This window comes from Chlorocebus sabaeus, chromosome 4 (genome assembly GCF_047675955.1).
Source record: "Chlorocebus sabaeus isolate Y175 chromosome 4, mChlSab1.0.hap1, whole genome shotgun sequence".
In the NCBI taxonomy this organism is placed as follows: Eukaryota; Metazoa; Chordata; class Mammalia; order Primates; family Cercopithecidae; genus Chlorocebus; species Chlorocebus sabaeus.
Genome location: NC_132907.1, coordinates 41,430,302 through 41,449,172, shown reverse-complemented (window position 1 = coordinate 41,449,172; position 18,871 = coordinate 41,430,302). Strand labels below are relative to the sequence as shown.

Here is an 18,871-nt window from a genome sequence, read left to right as displayed (position 1 = left end):
TTCATTTTTAACCTCATTTTATAATTCCATTTGTAAGTTTAATATAGTCAGTTTTCTTTTTAAGCATTTCAGCTGTTTAACAATCAAAACATCCCCAAGTGGTTGAGAATCTTAAATTTTTTTCCATGAATTTTATAAATTCAATGACTCTCAAGTTCTGGTACATTCTAAATTAGAATCACAAAGAGAATCTACCAGTTTGATCTATGTGTAACATATACTTTAAATGAAAGTATTAATACTGTGGGGTTATTTTATCACTTTAATTTTTTATTTTTTTATTTTATTTTTTTTTTGAGACAAGAGTCTTGCTCTGTCACCCAGGCTGGAGTGCCATGGCACCATGTCAGCTTGCTGCAACCTCCGCCTCCCGGGTTCAAGTGATTCTCGTGCCTCAGCCAACCGAGTAGCTGGGCTTATAGGTGTGCACTGCCATGCCCCGCTAATTTTGGTATTTTTAGTAGAGACAGGCTTTTGCCCTGTTGGTTAGGCTGGTGTTGAACTCCTGATCTCAAGTGATCCGCCTGCCTCAGCCTCCCAAAGTGCTGGGATTACAGGTGTGAGTCATGACGCCCAGCCTATTTAATCATTTTTATACTCTTAATGTTAAATCTTCTAGGGTAAAAAGGTAAATCTTCCTTTTCATTAAGGAAACAATTTGCCATCCCAAATGAATGGGGTTATAATTCCATGTAACTTGAGGCTCCCATCTAATTGAACTTGGGTTGGGATTGGTTTCCTTTTTTTCAGACGGAGTCTCGCTCTGTCGCCCAGGCTAGATTGCCATGGCGTGATCTCGGCTCACTGCAAGTTCCGCCTCCCGGGTTCACGCCATTCTCCTGCCGCAGCCTCCGGAGTAGCTGGGACTACAGGTACCTGCCACCACGCCCGGATAATTTTTTTTTTTTTGAGACGGAGTCTGGCTCTGTCGCCTAGGCCTGAGTGCAGTGGCACCATCTCGGCTCACTGCAAGCTTTGCCTCCCGGGTTCACGCCATTCTCCTGCCTCAGCCTCCCGAATAGCTGGGACTACAGGCGCCCGCCGCCACGTCCGGCTAATTTTTTGTATTTTTAGTAGAGACGGGGTTTCACCGTGTTAGCCAGGGTGGTCTCCATCTCCTGACCTCGTGATCCGCCCGCCTAGGCCTCCCAAAGTGCTGGGATTACAGGCGTGAGCCACTGCGCCCGGCCTGAACTTGCGTTGGTTTTCAATCAAAATTTTTGGGGATACTCATTGACAAGTTAAGCCTTTCAAAAAATAGTTGTTGTAACAACTCTTTGAAAACTTCGGTCTTCAAAGGGAGTTGTTTGCTGCTGGATACAAGTTATCATTACCTACTTCACTGTCTACTCACAGAAGTGTTACTCCTGCCTAAGATTCTAGATAATTTCTTCCACTACTTGGTTGGACTTTATGTTTCTTTAGCACATGTTTTACTATCTTTCCATCTTGCTCTACAGATATTCCATTTTCTTTTACTGATAATTTGCATACTATAAAATTCATCCTTTTAAAGCATACAATTCAGTTGTTTTTAGTATATTCATAGGGTTGTGCAACCATCATCACCATCTAATTCCAGAACATTTCTGTCATTTAAAGAAAAACACCCAAACCATTAATAGTCATCCTCCAATTACACTTTCCTTCAGCCTTTAGCAACCACTACTCTACTTGGTTTCTTTATGGATTTGCCTATTCTGGACATTTCATATAGATCAAATCATGTAATATGTGGTCTTTTGTATCTCGCTTCTTTCACTTAACACAACGTTTTCAATGTTCATCCACATTGTAGTATGTATCAGTACTTCATCCCTTTTTATGGCTGAATAATATTCCCCTGTGTGGATAGATCCCATTTTGTTTATCCATTTATTGGTTGACACACATTTAGGCTGGTTCTACTTTTTGGCTATTGTAAATAATGCTGCTTTTTATGAGCAGTGTTGTGTAAACGCATGTTTTCATTTCTTTTGGGTATATATCTAGGGATGGAATTCCTGGGTCATGTGTTAAATCTATGTTGTCAAATGCTTTTCCTGCATTTGATAATATAATGTGTTGCACTGATTTTTGTATGTTGAAACAACTTTATATCTTGAAATAAACTATGCTTGATTATCATATATATAATTCTCTTTTATATGTTGCTGGATTCATTTGTTAGTACAGTTGATCCTTGAACAACATGGGGGTTGGGGTGTTGACAGCCACACAGTCGAAAATCCACGTATAATTTTTAAGTCACCCAAAACTTAACTACTAATAGCCTACTGTTGTCTGGAAGCCTTGCCAATTACACATATTTTGTATATTATATGTATATTATATTATTATAATAAGATAAGCTAGAGAAAATAAAATGTTATTAGTAAAATAATAAGGAAGATAAAATACATGTGCTATTTATTTAGTAAAAGGGGATCATTATAAACTTCTTCACTGTCTTCATGTTAAGTAGGCTGAGGGGAGGAAGAAGAAGAGAGGTTGGTCTTGCTATTTCACAGGTGGCAGAGGCAGAAGAAAATCTGCATATACGTGGATCCACACAGTTCAAACCCATGTTGTTCAAGGGTCAACTGTATTGGTTGAGAGAGTTTTGCATCTATATTCACAAGGAATATTGGTCTTTAACTTTTTTTGTGATGTCTTTGGTTTTGGTATATAGTAATCTTGGTTTTGTGGCATGAGTTGGGAAGCGTTCCCTCCTCTTCTATTTTTTGGAACTGCTTGAGAATTGGTAAAAATTCTTTAAACATTTGGTAGAATTCAGCAGTGAAACAGGCGTCCTGGGCTTTTCTGATGGGAAGGGTAATTCAATGTTTTTACTTGTTTTAGGTCTAATTTTGATTTCTATTACTTCTTGAGTCAATTTCAGTAGTTTGTACCCTTCTAGGAATTTCTACATTTAATCTAGATTATCTAATTATTTGTCAAACAATTTTTTTTTATTGTATGCTTTCATAGTCCTTTAAATGTCTTTTTTTTGGTTTGGGTTCTGCCCGTCCCCCACTCCCCCCGACAACAGACCTCACTCTGTTGCCCAGGCTGGAGTACAGTGGCACTATCATGGCTCACTGCAGCCTCAATCTTCCAGGCTCAGGTGATCCTCCCACCTCAGCCTCCTGAGTAGCGAGGACCACAGGTGTGTACCATCATGCCTGGCTAATTTTTGTATTTTTTTGTAGAGACAGGGTTTCATCATGTTGCCCAGGCTGGTCTCGAACTCCTGGGCTGAAGCAATTCTCCTCCTCTTGGCCTCCCAAAGTGCTGGGATTATAGGCATGAGCCACCGCACCCAGTCCCTTTTTATTTCTGCAAGGTTGGTAGTTGTGTCTCTTCTTTCATTCCTAATTTTAGTAATTTAAGTTTCCTTCATTTTTGCTTTGTTAGTTGATTAAAGATTTGTCAAATTGGCTGGGCGTGGTGGCTCACACCTGTAATCCCAGCACTTTGGGAGGCTGAGGCAGGTGGATAGCCTGAGGTCAGGAGTTTGAGACATGGCCAACATGGTGAAACCCCATTTCTACTAAAAATGCAAAAAATTAGCTAGGCGTGGTAGTGCACGCCTGTAATCTCAGTTGCTTGGGAGGCTGGGGCAGGAGAATCGCTTAAACCTGGGAGGCAGAGATTGCAGTGAGCTGGGATCGTGCCACTGCACTGCAGCCTGAGTAACAGAGTAAAACTCTGTCTCAAAAAAAGATTTGTTGATTTTATTGATCTTTCAAAAAAACTAACTTTTGGTATTATTGATTTTCTCTATTGTTTTCCTAATTTCTATTTCACTTATTTCTAGTGTAATCTTTATTATATTCTTTCTTCTGTTTGTTTTGGTTTATTTTGCTCTTTTTTCCCCTACTTTCCTAAGGTTGAACAAACATTTAATTTTAATAGCATTTTAAGAGCATTCTGTTAGACCTCACCCCCATATATATTATTATGTTTCAATTTCTAGCTTTTTTGATTGATTCAAGCAAATGAAGTTCTATATTATTTTCCTTGTTTTCTTATCTGGCAGGGCTATACCTCTTATAGGTGTTAAAAATAAAATCCAGTTGGATTATGTCTCTCTCACATTTTGATTGTTTCCATATTCACAAGAGTTAATGACATATTCCAAGTTACAACAAGAAAAAATGTAAATGATCTGTTTTTCAATCAGCGGATAGGACTCCTAACCTTACAAATCAGCAACAGAAGAGTCCTCCTTACTTTTTTCCTCCCTACATCTATTTATCCAATTCTACATTTTGGAGTCCACTTGTAGCAACCACTTCTAGTGCCAAATTATGAGTAACTGAATGTTGATGTTTGGTAGAATTAATTCAGCAACCCCTTCTAGTACCAAATTATCAGTAACTGAAGAGGCCCGTGGTTGACAGAAACAGAATGCCAAACTTAAACCGGCCTAAAAAGATGAAGAGGATTTATTTGTTTATAAAACTGAAATATCCCCTGCTGCTGTGGGCCCACTGGATTCAGAAGTTCATAAGGTCATCAAAGCTGAGGTTCAGTTTCTAGGTAGTTTCTGCAGGATACAAATGCTGAAAGATAGCTGATACATGAAGAAATAGCCAAGAAAACTGCAGAAAAATAGGTGTGACTGAACCACAAATCCCCGAATCAAGCTATGTCAAAGGCCTGCAATCCATGAGCTTTTTAGTTATAGGAATGATTATACTCTCCTTATAACAGGCATTATAAATAATTATTGTATAAATTAATGGGTTAGGCTATCAAGACTCAATGCAGATGAAGCATCTCCACAAGTCTCTGGTGAACTTCATTTTCAGTTACAGCATAATCCAGACTTGGATAATTATCCCTATTTTTTTCATATGTATGAGTCCTCAGTTCCTTGAGGGCATAGACAATAAAAAAAAAATTTGTATTCTCTAGCATTCTCAATATAATGTGAGATACAAAGAGGATACTTATTTGAAAAAATAGATTTAAAGAGCTGAGCTACGATGAAAAAGACAACAAAATACGTACTATATTTCATTCCATGTTAAAATGTTAGTAAAAGAAGAAAATTGAAGATTGGAGATAAGTTACCAGTCTTCCCGATTAATCAAGCCAAGGTTTCATGAAGGAGGTGGTATTTTACATGAAGAGTTTCAAAACTGTAGATCTAATTGGTTCAAATGATTACACATATGCCTACGGGCAGCTGCAATGAATCGTGTTGCAAACAGAAAAGTAAACAACCTATCCTGGAAAAGAGAACCACTCCAGAAATCTCAAGACCCACATAGGACACTTATGTTTTGAGCTATTCCTTTAATCTGTGTCCAAACAAAGCAACTAATTCTTATTTCAGAGAATGGAAAGCTCTGACATATGTAAAAAGAGAAGCATCAGTACACTTGTCTTTGCATGCAGGTGCAAGCAGCAGACTTCTCAATACCATATATAATATAGTCATTAATTACAGAGGCAGCCAGGTTCAAGAGCACATCATGTTCTCTTCCTTTTTCTCCTCTCCTCCTCTCCTTCCTTTCTGTCAATCATTTCCATTCCACTCTTGCAAAAGAGCATTCATTTTTGGTATCAAGTACTTTTTGGGTATTCTACTTGATTTTGTATCTTCTGTTTTGGGGTAATATGAGGTTATAACTTGCCTTCATTTCAAGAAAGCAAATATTGTAAGTAGGAAGAAACCTTTTCAATGAAAACCTTTCTCCTGGCAACAGAATAAGGTTGTTTGAAGAGTTCTACCTATATGTCTGCAAGCTAACAAAGTATGTACTAGACAGGAAAGGGAGTTAATGAGTGAAAACCCCAAACACATATCAGAGACAACCAATTAGCTTGTCTGAAACACAGGCTTGTAAAGCTATCAGTATCTTATAAAATGGTCTGCTACACACGAGTAAAATGTTGTTTAAATGGCTTGCTTAACTAGATGCATTCACCATGAAATTGATTCTTTTAAGTTTTTTTTTTTTTTTTTTAACTTAATACCCATTAAGTGCGCATATTGAAATGGCTAGGCGGGTGGGTAGGTGGGTGCACATCCTGATGTTACAAAGTGCAGGTTGAAGATATGAGTTCCATATTTTATGAGGTTAAAGAGTATATGAAAAAGAAAAACAACTCATCATTACCAACAATTGTGTCTGCCTTAGTAACTGAAATGTTTCAACACAATTGGATTATTCCTCCTTTGCCTTGCTAAAAGCTTAGACTGGGATGGCTAGATGTGCTCTGAGGACATTCCAGTGCTGAGAATTTATGCTTTTGTGTTACAGAAGACAATGTTTTCCCACCATAGCCTTTTATTCTGCAAAATAGCATGAGAGGAAGAAGCCCCTGAGCCTGGTATTTTTCAAATCCAACATTTTCCTCGGAGTGAACATCAAATTTCATCCCCCTAAGACCTTACAAAACATTTGAGGTAACTTAACATTAGCTGACAAATGAACAATTCCTGATTCTATTTCACCTCCTGAATTTTCTTAAAAATCTACTGTATATTTTAAAATGGGTTTTTGGCCATACCTCATATTCAACTTTTTCTGTTATACAAGGCTCCGTGCCACAAACACACGTCAAACAATTGCTACCTGATCAGACAACCAGGAGAACGTGATTTGATTTTGTCGAGTCTATCTATTTTCCCTGCTTATCCAATATTGGCACCCCTTGTGCACTTTATTAAACTACTGTCAATTGGCCAACTCAAGGGATTCTCTGACTCAACAAAATATTAGGGAGAAATATATTTTGTCAATGGTTACAGACTGTTAAAGGCACAAATACCTTTTGAAAACAGTTTATATACACAAGGTTATTTGGCTTTTGTAATGGAATATATGTCCCCTGTCTCAATCTTGCAGCTGTCGGGTATGAAAAAACAACAGCAGTAGTAACAAATCAAAATGTTAATATATGGAACCCAAATAAACATGTTTAATATTGGCCTTGTGGTACTATGGCAGCACTCTGTCCTAACAACGACAACATTTAGATGCTGGAGCAGATTCAAATTCTTGGGCCATAAACAGGAGACAGACAAATATGGCAAGCCACGCGTTGCTCTGCCACCAATGGAGGGTGCCAATGGCCCTGTCCAGATGCAGAGATATTCAAGGGATGTGCCTGTCAGCAGTTTGTCCTCTGGCTACAGCAAGAAGCCACCATGGAAACACCAGAAGGAAAAGAAAAAACAGGAAGGCATGTAGAACTAGGGGAAAGAGTGGCAGGGAGCTGAGGCAGAAAAAGCTGATAGAAGCCTCAATAGCACATCTGAGCAAGGACAACAGGTAACAAACAAATGGGCTTGTAAGCAGGTACCATGTTAGTCACGGGAAGATAATTTCTTTCCCTGCTGGCAATACAGTCAGGAGCCTAATATCCTGGCAACTGAGAAATATGAGCTTGGAAAGAGACTTGCAGGCCATCTAAAGAAAAGCTAAGTGGTAATCCGTCCTGAGGAATTTTAGCCAAAAAATCCCACACAGGACTAGTTGAGCTCAGTATAAAGCCTGTGAAAGATATGTCTCAAGAACATTCTAATCAGACATAAAGAGAACACCAGAAATAAAGGTTCAAAAAGCCATTGACTGGGATTTACCACAGCATTGGGAGTGTGGCCTTGGGTCGTAATTGTCATCCACGACTAGTTAAAACACTAGTTCTAAACCAGGGAAAGGAAAGGCAACTGTACCTTCCCAGGGGACATTTGGTAATGTTTGGAGATTGTTTTGGTTGTCACAACAGGGCGTAGGGAAGCAGAGCAGGTGGTTACTACCGGTATCTAGTGGGTAGAGGCCAGAGAGACGTGGTTAACATCCTCCAATGCATAGGGCAGCTTCCCCTCTCACCTCAACAAAAAATTATCTAGCCCGAAAGGTCAATAATGCCAAGATTGAAAAACCTTGCTCTGAACTGATCTTCTAAGGCAAAAATCAAAGAACAAATCCCTGTTAATGATTCAATCCACAGTTTAGCAGAACAAACCATCAGACTCATTCCCTGGAACCAGGAGGAGATTTAGAGAGTGGACTGAGAGGGTAGACCAGGAGCTACGTCTAGGAACATCACAGGTCGACAGCTCTTATTCTCCGTGCTTCTTTCTGGCTCAAAATGAATAATCAGCAGATCTTGGGGGGCCAAGTCAGCACACCAAATTGGGCTGAAACAAGTGTGCCAAGGAAGTAGCCACCTTTCACTCAGTCTACACAGTCACTGTTTTGGGCTCTGGGGATACAAAGGTGAACATAACAAGTCCTGGCCCTTATGGAGCTTACATGGTAGTCGGCGAGATTGACAGATATCAAGTAACTAAGTAAAGTCGGGTAGGAATAAGTGACATGAAGGAAAAGAAAGTACCACAGCAATAATAACATTTGCTATATAATCTGAAGGAGGGACAGAAGGCAATATATGGGTTAAATATAAAGCAGCCATAGATAAGGACAAATCTATAGTTGGGTTCAAAACAATAGCGCATAGAGCTATGATAAAAGATCTACTGATTAGTCTCCATCTAATCACCTCGGATCAACTGACTCTTCATTGTCCTGGTACAAGACAAATGATTGATGTTGCCTACACAGTGAATGTTCGTGACCAGTGGACATGCCACCCAGCATGATGGTAATTAGCCGATGGATGTTGACAACTGGCGAGCTGCTTTTTAGTATATCTGCTCATTTCCCTTCCTAGGTTGCTTCACAGCTCTCAAGATGGCAATCATATTTATTATCAAGTAGTATAATTAAATGTGACACCAACAGATAAAATATGAACTTGAGAATTTCTATGAAAAACTAAATGGAATAGTCCAAAGAACTTAATAAAGGTGAGTCACTAAAACCAAACTGCTGTTAGATTGGATTTAGATAAAATAACTACAAAGGACTGAGAGGGAAAGATGCAGATTGCTTCCCAAGTATCTTTAACTTATAGTTCCATTTTAAAGAAACAGAAGCTGAAAACTCATAGGTAATGGCTGCTTAATAAAAGAGATATAACACACAACTCTGATTAGTGGCCACACATTCAGATAAAAGGCCTTGGCCCAACATTAAAAGATTAGTACCTTTGGTATGTTTAAATTAAAATATAAATAAATAAATAAATAATTTAGGGTGTGTGTGTGTGTGTGTATGTGTGTGTGTATTTATTTATTTATTTATTTTCAATGACTTCCCACTTCAACTGGTTCCTTTTTTTTTGAGACAGAGTCTTACTCTGTCACCCAGGCTGGAGTGCAGTGGCACAATCTCGGCTCACTGCAACCTCCACCTCCCGGGTCCAAGAAATTCTCTGCCTCATCCTCCCGAGTAGCTGGGATTACAGGTGCCTGCCACCATGCCCAGCTAATTTTTGTATTTTCAGTAGAGATGGGGTTTTGCCATGTTGGCTAGCCTGGTCTCGAACTCCTGACCTCAGATGATCCGACTGCCTCGGCCTCCCAAAGTGCTAGGATTACAGGTGTGAACCACTGTGCCTGGCCTTTTAGACAGTTCTTGATTAACTGTGCAACTACCAGTTCAGATCAGGCCAGATGAGTGGGCTTTTAACTACACGTTCTGCTCTAAATTTCCAGTCACACTTTTCATCATGTCTGAATCAAAAGCATTCTCAGAGGGGAAGTCATTAACACCCACTTTCAGTCTGAAGTTTAGAGTGTTACATAAAAGCATGTCCACTGTCAGAATCAATACTAGTGTCTATCACCTCAAATCCTTTTTTGTGTGAGTCGAGTATAAATAAATAAAATTAAAATACTCAAATCCACACTCATGTGCACACCCTCACACCCCTACAGTTTCCTATAGAAATATACATCTCTATGAAAGCATATTATGGTTATAACTGAAAACCTTGTTACTAAATATAATGTTAGTTAAAATATTAAACATAATGTTATTCTGAATGTATTTGTAAAATATTTTCTAAATAGAACTTATTCCAATTTTCTAGACCCAGAACAGAAACAGAATTATATTATAAAGTATACCCACCAAGAAAATGTCCTGAGCTTTTCTTAGCCAATGCCCTGATTACAATCTTCCACATTACATTTCTTTAGAGAACAGGTAATCTTAGTGCTTTGCAGAATAGTCGTATTTTACCTTGAAATCATCATGTGTTTCTTTCCCACCCTTATCAAATTCATTTTTCCTTTGGTAAAATGCCAATTCCAGAATAGCACTTAAAAACAAAAATCATATAATTCCAGTGCCTGACAAATGATAGCCTGTACCAATGATCTATTTTTAACTAGAAGTGTTAATAACAAAATCATACTAAATGATACATGTAAATGGCATTTGCCTCTATGTGTCCACCAACTTACTTTTAGTTCCTGATACCCTGTCTTCATCACGTTTAGCATAAGGGGACTTATACGTCAGAGTCCTTGAAATAGGGTTTGTAAATCTTAGGTGCCTAGTCACAGCATCTAATCTTTCACTGAAAAAAAGGAAAAGATGTGGCTCTAAGAGAAATCAGGATTTCCTTGCCTATTTGACTGTAGCTTCTCATCTATCCATACAACACATGTAACCTGCACACTTTTAGCAAGTCAATTATAGCTTTCATAAAACATATGGAAATGCTGAAATCTCTTGCAGCCGCTGAAATACCTGAATTCTGACTTCACATATGAAGTCACAGACACCAAATATGTAGTAACCTACTTACGGGTTGAACTGCTGTTTGGTACCATAAGAAGGGACAACCTTCTGCCAATCTGATTTGATAAATCTGTAAATGTATCTGGTAGGTTGCAGGGCTTGGATCAGTAACAAAAAGCATTGTACTATGGGATGGGGGTTTGACAGGTTCCAGCATGGCCACTGGCCCTGTAAATCACCAAGATATGGTTTACCTCCTACAAAACCTGAGGAAAGAGAAAGAAATGGAAGCGATTAAGAGGTACAACATAATGGGGGGAAGTTCTGCACATGAGGTGGATGTGGAAGTGAACTGAACTCACTGTTCTCTTTCTTGTTCCTCTCGCTTTCTCACAAAGTATGTTATTAAGCAAAGGACTTATTCAAAGCACTAAAAGACATAACATATTAACCAATACTCATGGAGGAACCTAAAAGAGTTCCCTAAATGAGCAAATCACTCTGTCCTTAGAGGCAAGTCTCAATTTGCAATGGCTTGCGATCTGAATGGTTTTTATGAAATATTATAAATTAGACTCATAGTTTAAAGAAATTCATTTGTGCTGCATCATAGATGTTTAAAAATATTTCTATATCTGCACAAAGCATAAAAAGCTCTCTGGAAAATCATGAAACCCTTGCACACTCAATATTCCTCCCCACCCCACTTCTTCCCATCTGCCAGCTGGGTTTCATTTTAAGAATTTCACACTGAATATAAAGTGCTATTTTGACCATGTGGCTCCAGAAATGTGAATTGATAGTCTATTCAGCTTGTACGCAGGTGATTGACAGAGTGGGGATTAACCAACTGGATGCGAAGAAGCTGCTGCCTCTTCCTTCAGGTTACTCTAAGTTTCCATGCAGAGATGGCCATCCTTACACGGTTTCATTGAGGCTAGCAAGAAGTACAGCTTCCTAGCAGGGAACTTACTTTTCATTTAACTACTACATGGCCACCAGACCTTGAAACTATTTTCTCCATGTTACTATTCCTCCCACATTCCATCTATTTTCTAATCTGTAAAATGGGAATAGTGAAGTTGGCTTTCTTCGACATACCTTGTGGTGATGTCCTACTGATACATGACACATATTTATAATTACTGGTCTTCAGGTTTAAGAGTCAAGCTTTTGACAAGTGTGTGTGTGAGCATGTATGTATCTGGTTTTCCTGGGTGGGGGTAGACTAGAGGGAATGGGCATGGAGAAGAAGGCTGAAAGGTTGGCTTAGAGTTCCTTAATATATTCTTACTCTCTGTGTGAGCAATGCCCGATAATTCAAATATGGAGGAGACCCTCTCTACACACAGTATTTCAGATATTGCTTTGGGCATCTAGAAATGTTTCAGATACCATTGCTATTTAAGATTGCCACATAAAGCAGTCCTATTTTTTCAACAGTTAACTATCTTGTTTCAGACTTCTCATCCTCAAGCATCATCACAGACATGAAAATGATGTCATAACTATAGACAATAGTCCCCCTTTACATACAGTTTCGCTTTCCACGGTTTCATTTTCCTCAGTACAGTATAAAAAGATATTTTGAAAAACAGAAAGAGAGACCACATTCGTTTTCATTACAGCATGTGGTTACAATTATTTTATCATTAGTTACTATTGTTAATCTCTTACTGTGCCTAGTTTATAAATTAAACTTTATCATAGGCATGTATGTATAAGAAAAAAATAAAGTATCTATATGTATAGTAGGCCTTCTGTATCCGTGGTTTCTCTGTGGATTCAACCAACTGTGGATTGAAAACACTGGAAAAAAAATTGCACATGTACTGAACATGTAATGAATTTTTTTTTTCCTCATGATTATTCCCTAAACAACAGAGCATAACTAGTTATGTAGCATTTACATTATATTAGGTATTATAAGGAATCAAGAGATAATTTAAAGTAAATAGGAGGATATGCATAGGTAATATGCAAATACTACACCATTTTCTTTCACTGACTTGATCATCCTCAGATTTTGTTATTTGAGAAAGGTCTCAGAACAAATGCTCCATGGATACTGAGGGACAACTGTAAAGGGTTTGGTACTATCTATAGTTTCAGGCATCCACAGTGGGCCTTGGAATGTATCCTCCGTCAATAAGGGGGGATCCACTTGTATTCAGATTTCAAAATGTTTCTTTTTTGCAACTTTAGGTCATGCTGTTCCTGGGATTCTGTACACTCACTAAATGCACAGGAAGTAATACCATAAACCAGATGACTTCCCTGTTTGACAAAAGATCAATGAAAGGATATTCGAGTGTTGACTTTTGAGAAGGGTGTGTAGGATGTATTCAGATTTGATACTGTGACACTGGAGCTAGTCTCAAAATTAATGAGCGTATCTAAACTTGTATTATATACACAAAAGTTGACATCGGATGGAAGATGACATCATTTGAAAAATACATGCTTATCATATCCCATCAAGTTTGGTCCTGTTCAGAACAGGAAAAGTTCCATTCATAGGTGGAGTCTTCAGCTTCTAAATTATTCAGGAGAGTAATAACAATGTTCCCCTCCCTTCCCTCAAGACAGAGCAAACAAACAAACAAGTACGCTATAGAAAATCAATTATAATTAGGGGAAAATTGCTCCTGCTTGCCAGCAAAAATAAATATGGCTCCATTGAAAAAATCACTAATATTATACATTGAAGTTTTAGACACATGCTCTGAACAATTAAGAAAATTATTTGAGCACAGAAAAAGGTGTGGAAGAAGCCACATCAAACTGATAACACTGGATAATAACTTTGGGGATTAAGGAGGAAAAAGATGATTAACTTTACATATCTTTATGTATCTCTGAATAATTGGACTTGAAACAATAAGTGACTATAGTTTTTGTATTTTAAAAAAACTAATAAAATAAAAACATACAGGCTGGGCACAGTGGCTCATGCCTGTAATCCCAGCACTTAGGAAGGCCTAGTTGGGTGGATCACCTGAGGTCGGGAATTTGAGACCAGCCTGACCAACATGGAGAAACCCTGTCTCTACTAAAAATACAAAATTAGCTGGGCATGGTGGTGCATGCCTGTAATGCCAGCTACTTGAGAGGCCGAGGCAGGAGAATCGCTTGAACCTGGTAGGCGGAGCCTGCAATGAGCCAAAATCACACCATTACACTCCAGCCTGGGCAACAAGAGCAAAACTCCACCTCAAAAAAAAAAAAAAAAAAAAAAAGGTGAAATAAAATAAAAACATAAAAACATACACACGAACACAACAAAGAGCAGAAAGAGAATTTAAGGAAATAAAAATACACTGTATTCAGAGGCACATCCAAGAAGGTAATCTGGCTCACAGTAGAAGCTCGATAAACATGAGTTGTATGAATGTGAAGCACACAATAGCTGACAATATAAACATTCTCCTCATATAATAGTATCTACTTATGTGACACAGATAAATATAGTGCTTTTTAACCATCATAGTTAAGAAATATGGATTTTTATCTTATCTAAGCACTTTGGGGATTTAAATTTTAAGTCAATAATAATTTGTAAGAGTTTGTTTCTGGAAGGTGGGCAACCTTTCAGGCAGGCCAGAAGACCCTCAGGATTCTTAACTTTCACAATGAAAATCCAACAACTGCCCACAGGGCTGCAATGTTTATATGTGGATTTTCCATAATTAGTGGCACCAGCTCTTCAGGCCTGGACAGGAAATAAAATCTCCAACTCCTTGCTCTTTATCAGACCTCCTGGGAGAAGTAATCTTCAGAGAAGATCATTGAAAGGGCCAGATCATCCATCTTCTTCTACAGGATGTCTAATGCTATCCTTGAATGAAGCTCAAGTATATCCTGCTGAAGGCTACCAAATCACTTTATGGCATTTTAATACTAGGGTCTCAGCTTTACTTAATGCTACCTTAAGAAAAGGACACAAGAAATTCAAAACTACGCTTACTATAACAATGTTGTGAATTACTCATCAGATCACTCAATGTCTTCTACAGAAAATGTCTTCTTAGAATTATGCTCAAACAGCTTTTATTTTCCCTGTGGAAAACACACTCTCCTTCTTTTCCATAATGAGAAATAATATGTCACAGATCATGATTCCCCTGCCCTTTCATTTTTCAAAAACCCAGAGCAACAAATAGGAAACTCCATTGGAAAAGTGATTCCACTAATTGGAGTAGGGTTGAACATTATTATAGTTGCCTTCTCTTTGTTCTGATTTTCTTGTATTTCAATATTTTATTATTACTATTTTCATGTGAGTCACTTTAAATACTTTGTAGACAGAAGCAGTGGACTATACAGACAAAATAAAAATAAAGTAATATCTCCATCTGGAGTTGAACAATAACATTCAATTATCTCTTCCCTTGGCATAATTGCTTAACAGAATACACCAAGCTTCACTGAAAGCCACCAATCTCCAATCATTCTTACTATTTTGAGGGCTGCTTAATTTTATCATGGAGTGTGGACTCCAGTTTTATCAGAATTGTCTTGGTATGAGAAGCTTCAACTTAAGTTCACTCATTTAAAAAACTTTAAGAATATCACAGGGCCGGGCACGGTGGCTCAAGCCTGTAATCCCAGCACTTTGGGAGGCCGAGTCGGGCGGATCACGAGGTCAGGAGATCGAGACCATCCTGGCTAACCCGGTGAAACCCCGTCTCTACTAAAAAATACAAAAAACTAGCTGGGCGTGGTGGTGGGCACCTGTAGTCCCAGCTACTCGGGAGGCTGAGGCAGGAGAATGGCAGGAACCCGGGAGGCGGAGCTTGCAGTGAGCTGAGATCATGCCACTGCACTCCAGCCTGGGCGACAGAGCGAGACTCCGTCTCAAAAAAAAAAAAAAAAGAATATCACAGTAAGAAAAAATTATTCAGTAGGTCAAGTCCCTTATAGCAAAATCCAAGGGACTGTTCAACTGTTTTATTATATAAAATGAATGATGCTTACAACATCATTTTTTCAGAATCTTTCCTTCCTTCCTTCTTTCTTTCCTTTGTCCTCCTCTCCTTCTTTCCTTCTCTCCCTCATTCCTTCCCCCCATGACTGTGATATTTTCAGGTGATAGGATTTTTAACTGGACTGTCCAGTTCTTACTGTCTTATAGATCAGATGTTAGATGTCATCTGGCATTTTTTTAATTGTTTGTTTCTCCAAAGTACCTTTAACTTTCTTTTTTTCAATAGGCTTTTGGGGAACAGGTGGTGTTTGGTTACATGAATAAGTTCTCTAGTGGTGATTTCTGAGATTTCGGTGCACCCATCACCTGAGCAGTGTACACGGTACCCAGTGTGTAGTCTTTTATCCCTTACCACCGACCACCCTTTCCTCCAAGTACCCAAAGTCTAATATGTCATTCTTATGCTTCTGTGTTCTCATAGCTTGGCTCCCACATATGAGTGAGAACATACGGTCATCTGGCATTTTTAATGCCACATGGTCAAATCCAACAACACTCTCCAAAATAATCTTTCAGGGTAGTGATGGTGGAATCTAAAAACAGTAAAGTTAAGGTATCTTTAGCCATAGGATTCTGGCCAAACTGTGAGATAAATAAAATCTGCCTTTATTTCTTTTTCACCTTCCTTTCCAAGAATTCCTTCCAGCAATCTGAAGTCTCTATATACCTTACTATGTGTCAGACTTTTTTTTTTTTAATGGAATACTTTATGAATTTGCATGTCATCCTTCTACAGGAGCCACACTAATCTCTGTATCATTTCAATTTTAGTATATGTGTTGCCAAAGTGAGCATCACACACTCTTTTAAGATTAAAAATATATATATTAACTCATTAATCCTCATGTCAGTCCATTGAGGAAAGTACAATTATTATTCCATTTTTCAAAGCTAGGACACCGAAGCTTAGACAGGTTAAAGAATATGTCCAACCTATGGAGGCAAGACACAATGGTGGTGGTCTGGTCCGAGAGCCTGTATACAGTAGAAATATGTGCTTGTTAGCTAGTATGTTACATATTGAGCTAACAACAAAAAAGTGAGTTTCAATGAAAAACACTGATTAATAACAGGAAGTGAAATCCAACAGTATGTAACTTTAGGTATTTATAGTAGGGTTGGGATGAGATTTGTTGCAATGCCTCCTGAAGTCCCTTAAAACTCAGTCCACATCAGCAGCCATTCCCTGAGAGTATTGCAAGTAGAACAAAGCATTTTAAACCACAGAATCCTTTCAATGTTTTTATATTTCTCCACTATAATCCTGCAGCACCCCTCCTCCAAAGGGCAGCACCGAATGAACGGACACATGACACACTGATATGATCAAGGTTGACTGGTGGCTTCCCACATATCATGTTGGGTCCCCAAGAGGCTAAAGATTGGTAGAGTATTGTGGAACCCTCAGCGATCTGGATTCAACTTAGCCATTCATTCATTCAACAGATACTCAACAGGAACCTACTGTGTGCCAGATACTCTTCTACAGACTAAAGATAGAGCGGTGAACAAAGCAGAATAAACCCAAACTTCTAGCTACTTACATTCTAGTGAAGAGAGACTAAATAAATGTGATAATGGCATAAAGTACTAGGAAGATGAAGCAGGAAGATGCATGGGAAGTCTACAACTCAAAACAGGGTGGTCAGGCCAGGCATGCTGGCTCACGCCTGTAATCCCAGCACTTTTGGAGGCTGACGCAGGAAGGTCATTTGAGGCCAGACTTCAAGGCCAGACTAGGCAACAGTGAGACCCCGTCTCTACAAAAAATTTTTTTAAAAATTAGCCAGGCATGGTGGCATGCATCTGGAGTCTTAGCTACTTGGGAGGCTGAGGTGGGAGGATTGCTTGCGCCCAAGAGGGCAAGGTTGCAGTGAGCCATGGCTGCACCATTGCATTTCCCCATGGGCAACAGAGTGATATCCTATCTCAACAAAACAAAACAAAGCAGGGTTGTCATCTCTCAATACTCACAGATCCTATTGCCTTAACTTTCTAGCCAAACTGAGTTCAGTCACTCCTTCAACTCACTTTGCCCTTCCCAAATATGAGCTCTTTGTCCAAGACATTTCTTTCTCCTAGAAGGCCCTCTGTCCTGTGTCATGTGAGTGGTAGTTTAGTTAGTTAACTGGACTGAAGCCAAAACTACCTATGTTCCAATCCCCTCTTTATTACTTACTAACTGCTTGACTTTGGGTAAGTCCCTTAACTGCTCTCTAGGCCATAGTTTTCTAATTTGGAAAATGGGTATAATAATAATGACAAGAACAATAATACCTATATCACAAGTTCATTGTGAGGCTCAACTGAATTAGAATATTAAAGTGCTCGGAATAGTACCTGGCACTTCTACTACCATGACCTCAACTAAATTTCTATCTGTGCTTAAGACCCAATTCAAATGCTACTTCTCAATCTCTAATCACAATAGCTGAAGGTGAGATTTTCCTTCTCTGAGATCCTGTAGTCCCTTGGTTTTATCACTCTAATGGCATTTAACCTGTATCATTGCAAGTATTCACACTATCTTGAATTACAATTATTATATATATGTGAAGTATAACTATTATATGTGTGTGTTTATTTATAAACAGCCTCTTCCCTCCTGAAATCACAGCATCTGAGAGTTTAGAATGAACATAAACTTTTCTTCTTCTTCCTATCTCCTCTTCCCTTCTGTGAGTGTTTTAATCAGTTCATTATTTATATATGCCAGAGAGTGGATAGGAAAAGGAAAGGGAAATGAAATTAGCAAGTGCACGGGCACACACACACACACACACACACACACACACACTTTATAGTTCTGTATTAGTTCATTACATTTAAATCTCCCAATGTTTTTGATCTCCTTCTCTGAGGAAAGCTTGGTGGTATAGCAGTCTATCCTCCAAAGATTCACAATCTAAATCATGTAGAAAGCCTTAAGGAAAAAAAAAAAATTCCTCTCACTTAAACAACTTAAGCCCCAACCCTACTTGAAACTATGCCTTAAAGTGCTTGCTATCTCCCCAAATATACCATGTATTATTTTTCACACTTCAAGACTGCTACTTATCCACTCGATCCATTCTGGAACCTCCTTCCCTTCCCTTGTCACTTCTCTTGTTTGCTTTCCTCACTCTCCCTTCCCTGAATAATTGACTGCTCCCTCAACCCAAGTGATACATAAACATTCATCCATTCGTTTCCCCTCTTCCCTGCTAGAGTGCAAATTCTTTGGGATGAAGACAGATCTCAAGGCTCAGAGAGCTTTGCCCAAAGCAGACCCTCTCACTCATCTTGGCAA

The 18,871-nt window shown here is 38.7% G+C and overlaps 1 protein-coding gene and 1 non-coding gene across 5 annotated transcripts in view; both read right to left on the bottom strand.

Moving 5' to 3' along the window:
- Positions 1 to 18,871, bottom strand: part of ARL15 (ARF like GTPase 15) — a 441,334-nt gene that overhangs the window by 12,496 nt on the left and 409,967 nt on the right. The window lies entirely within an intron of this gene.
- Positions 16,274 to 16,380, bottom strand: LOC119622490 (U6 spliceosomal RNA). Its single transcript, XR_005239102.2, has one exon. It is a non-coding gene; the product is annotated as a U6 spliceosomal RNA (small nuclear RNA).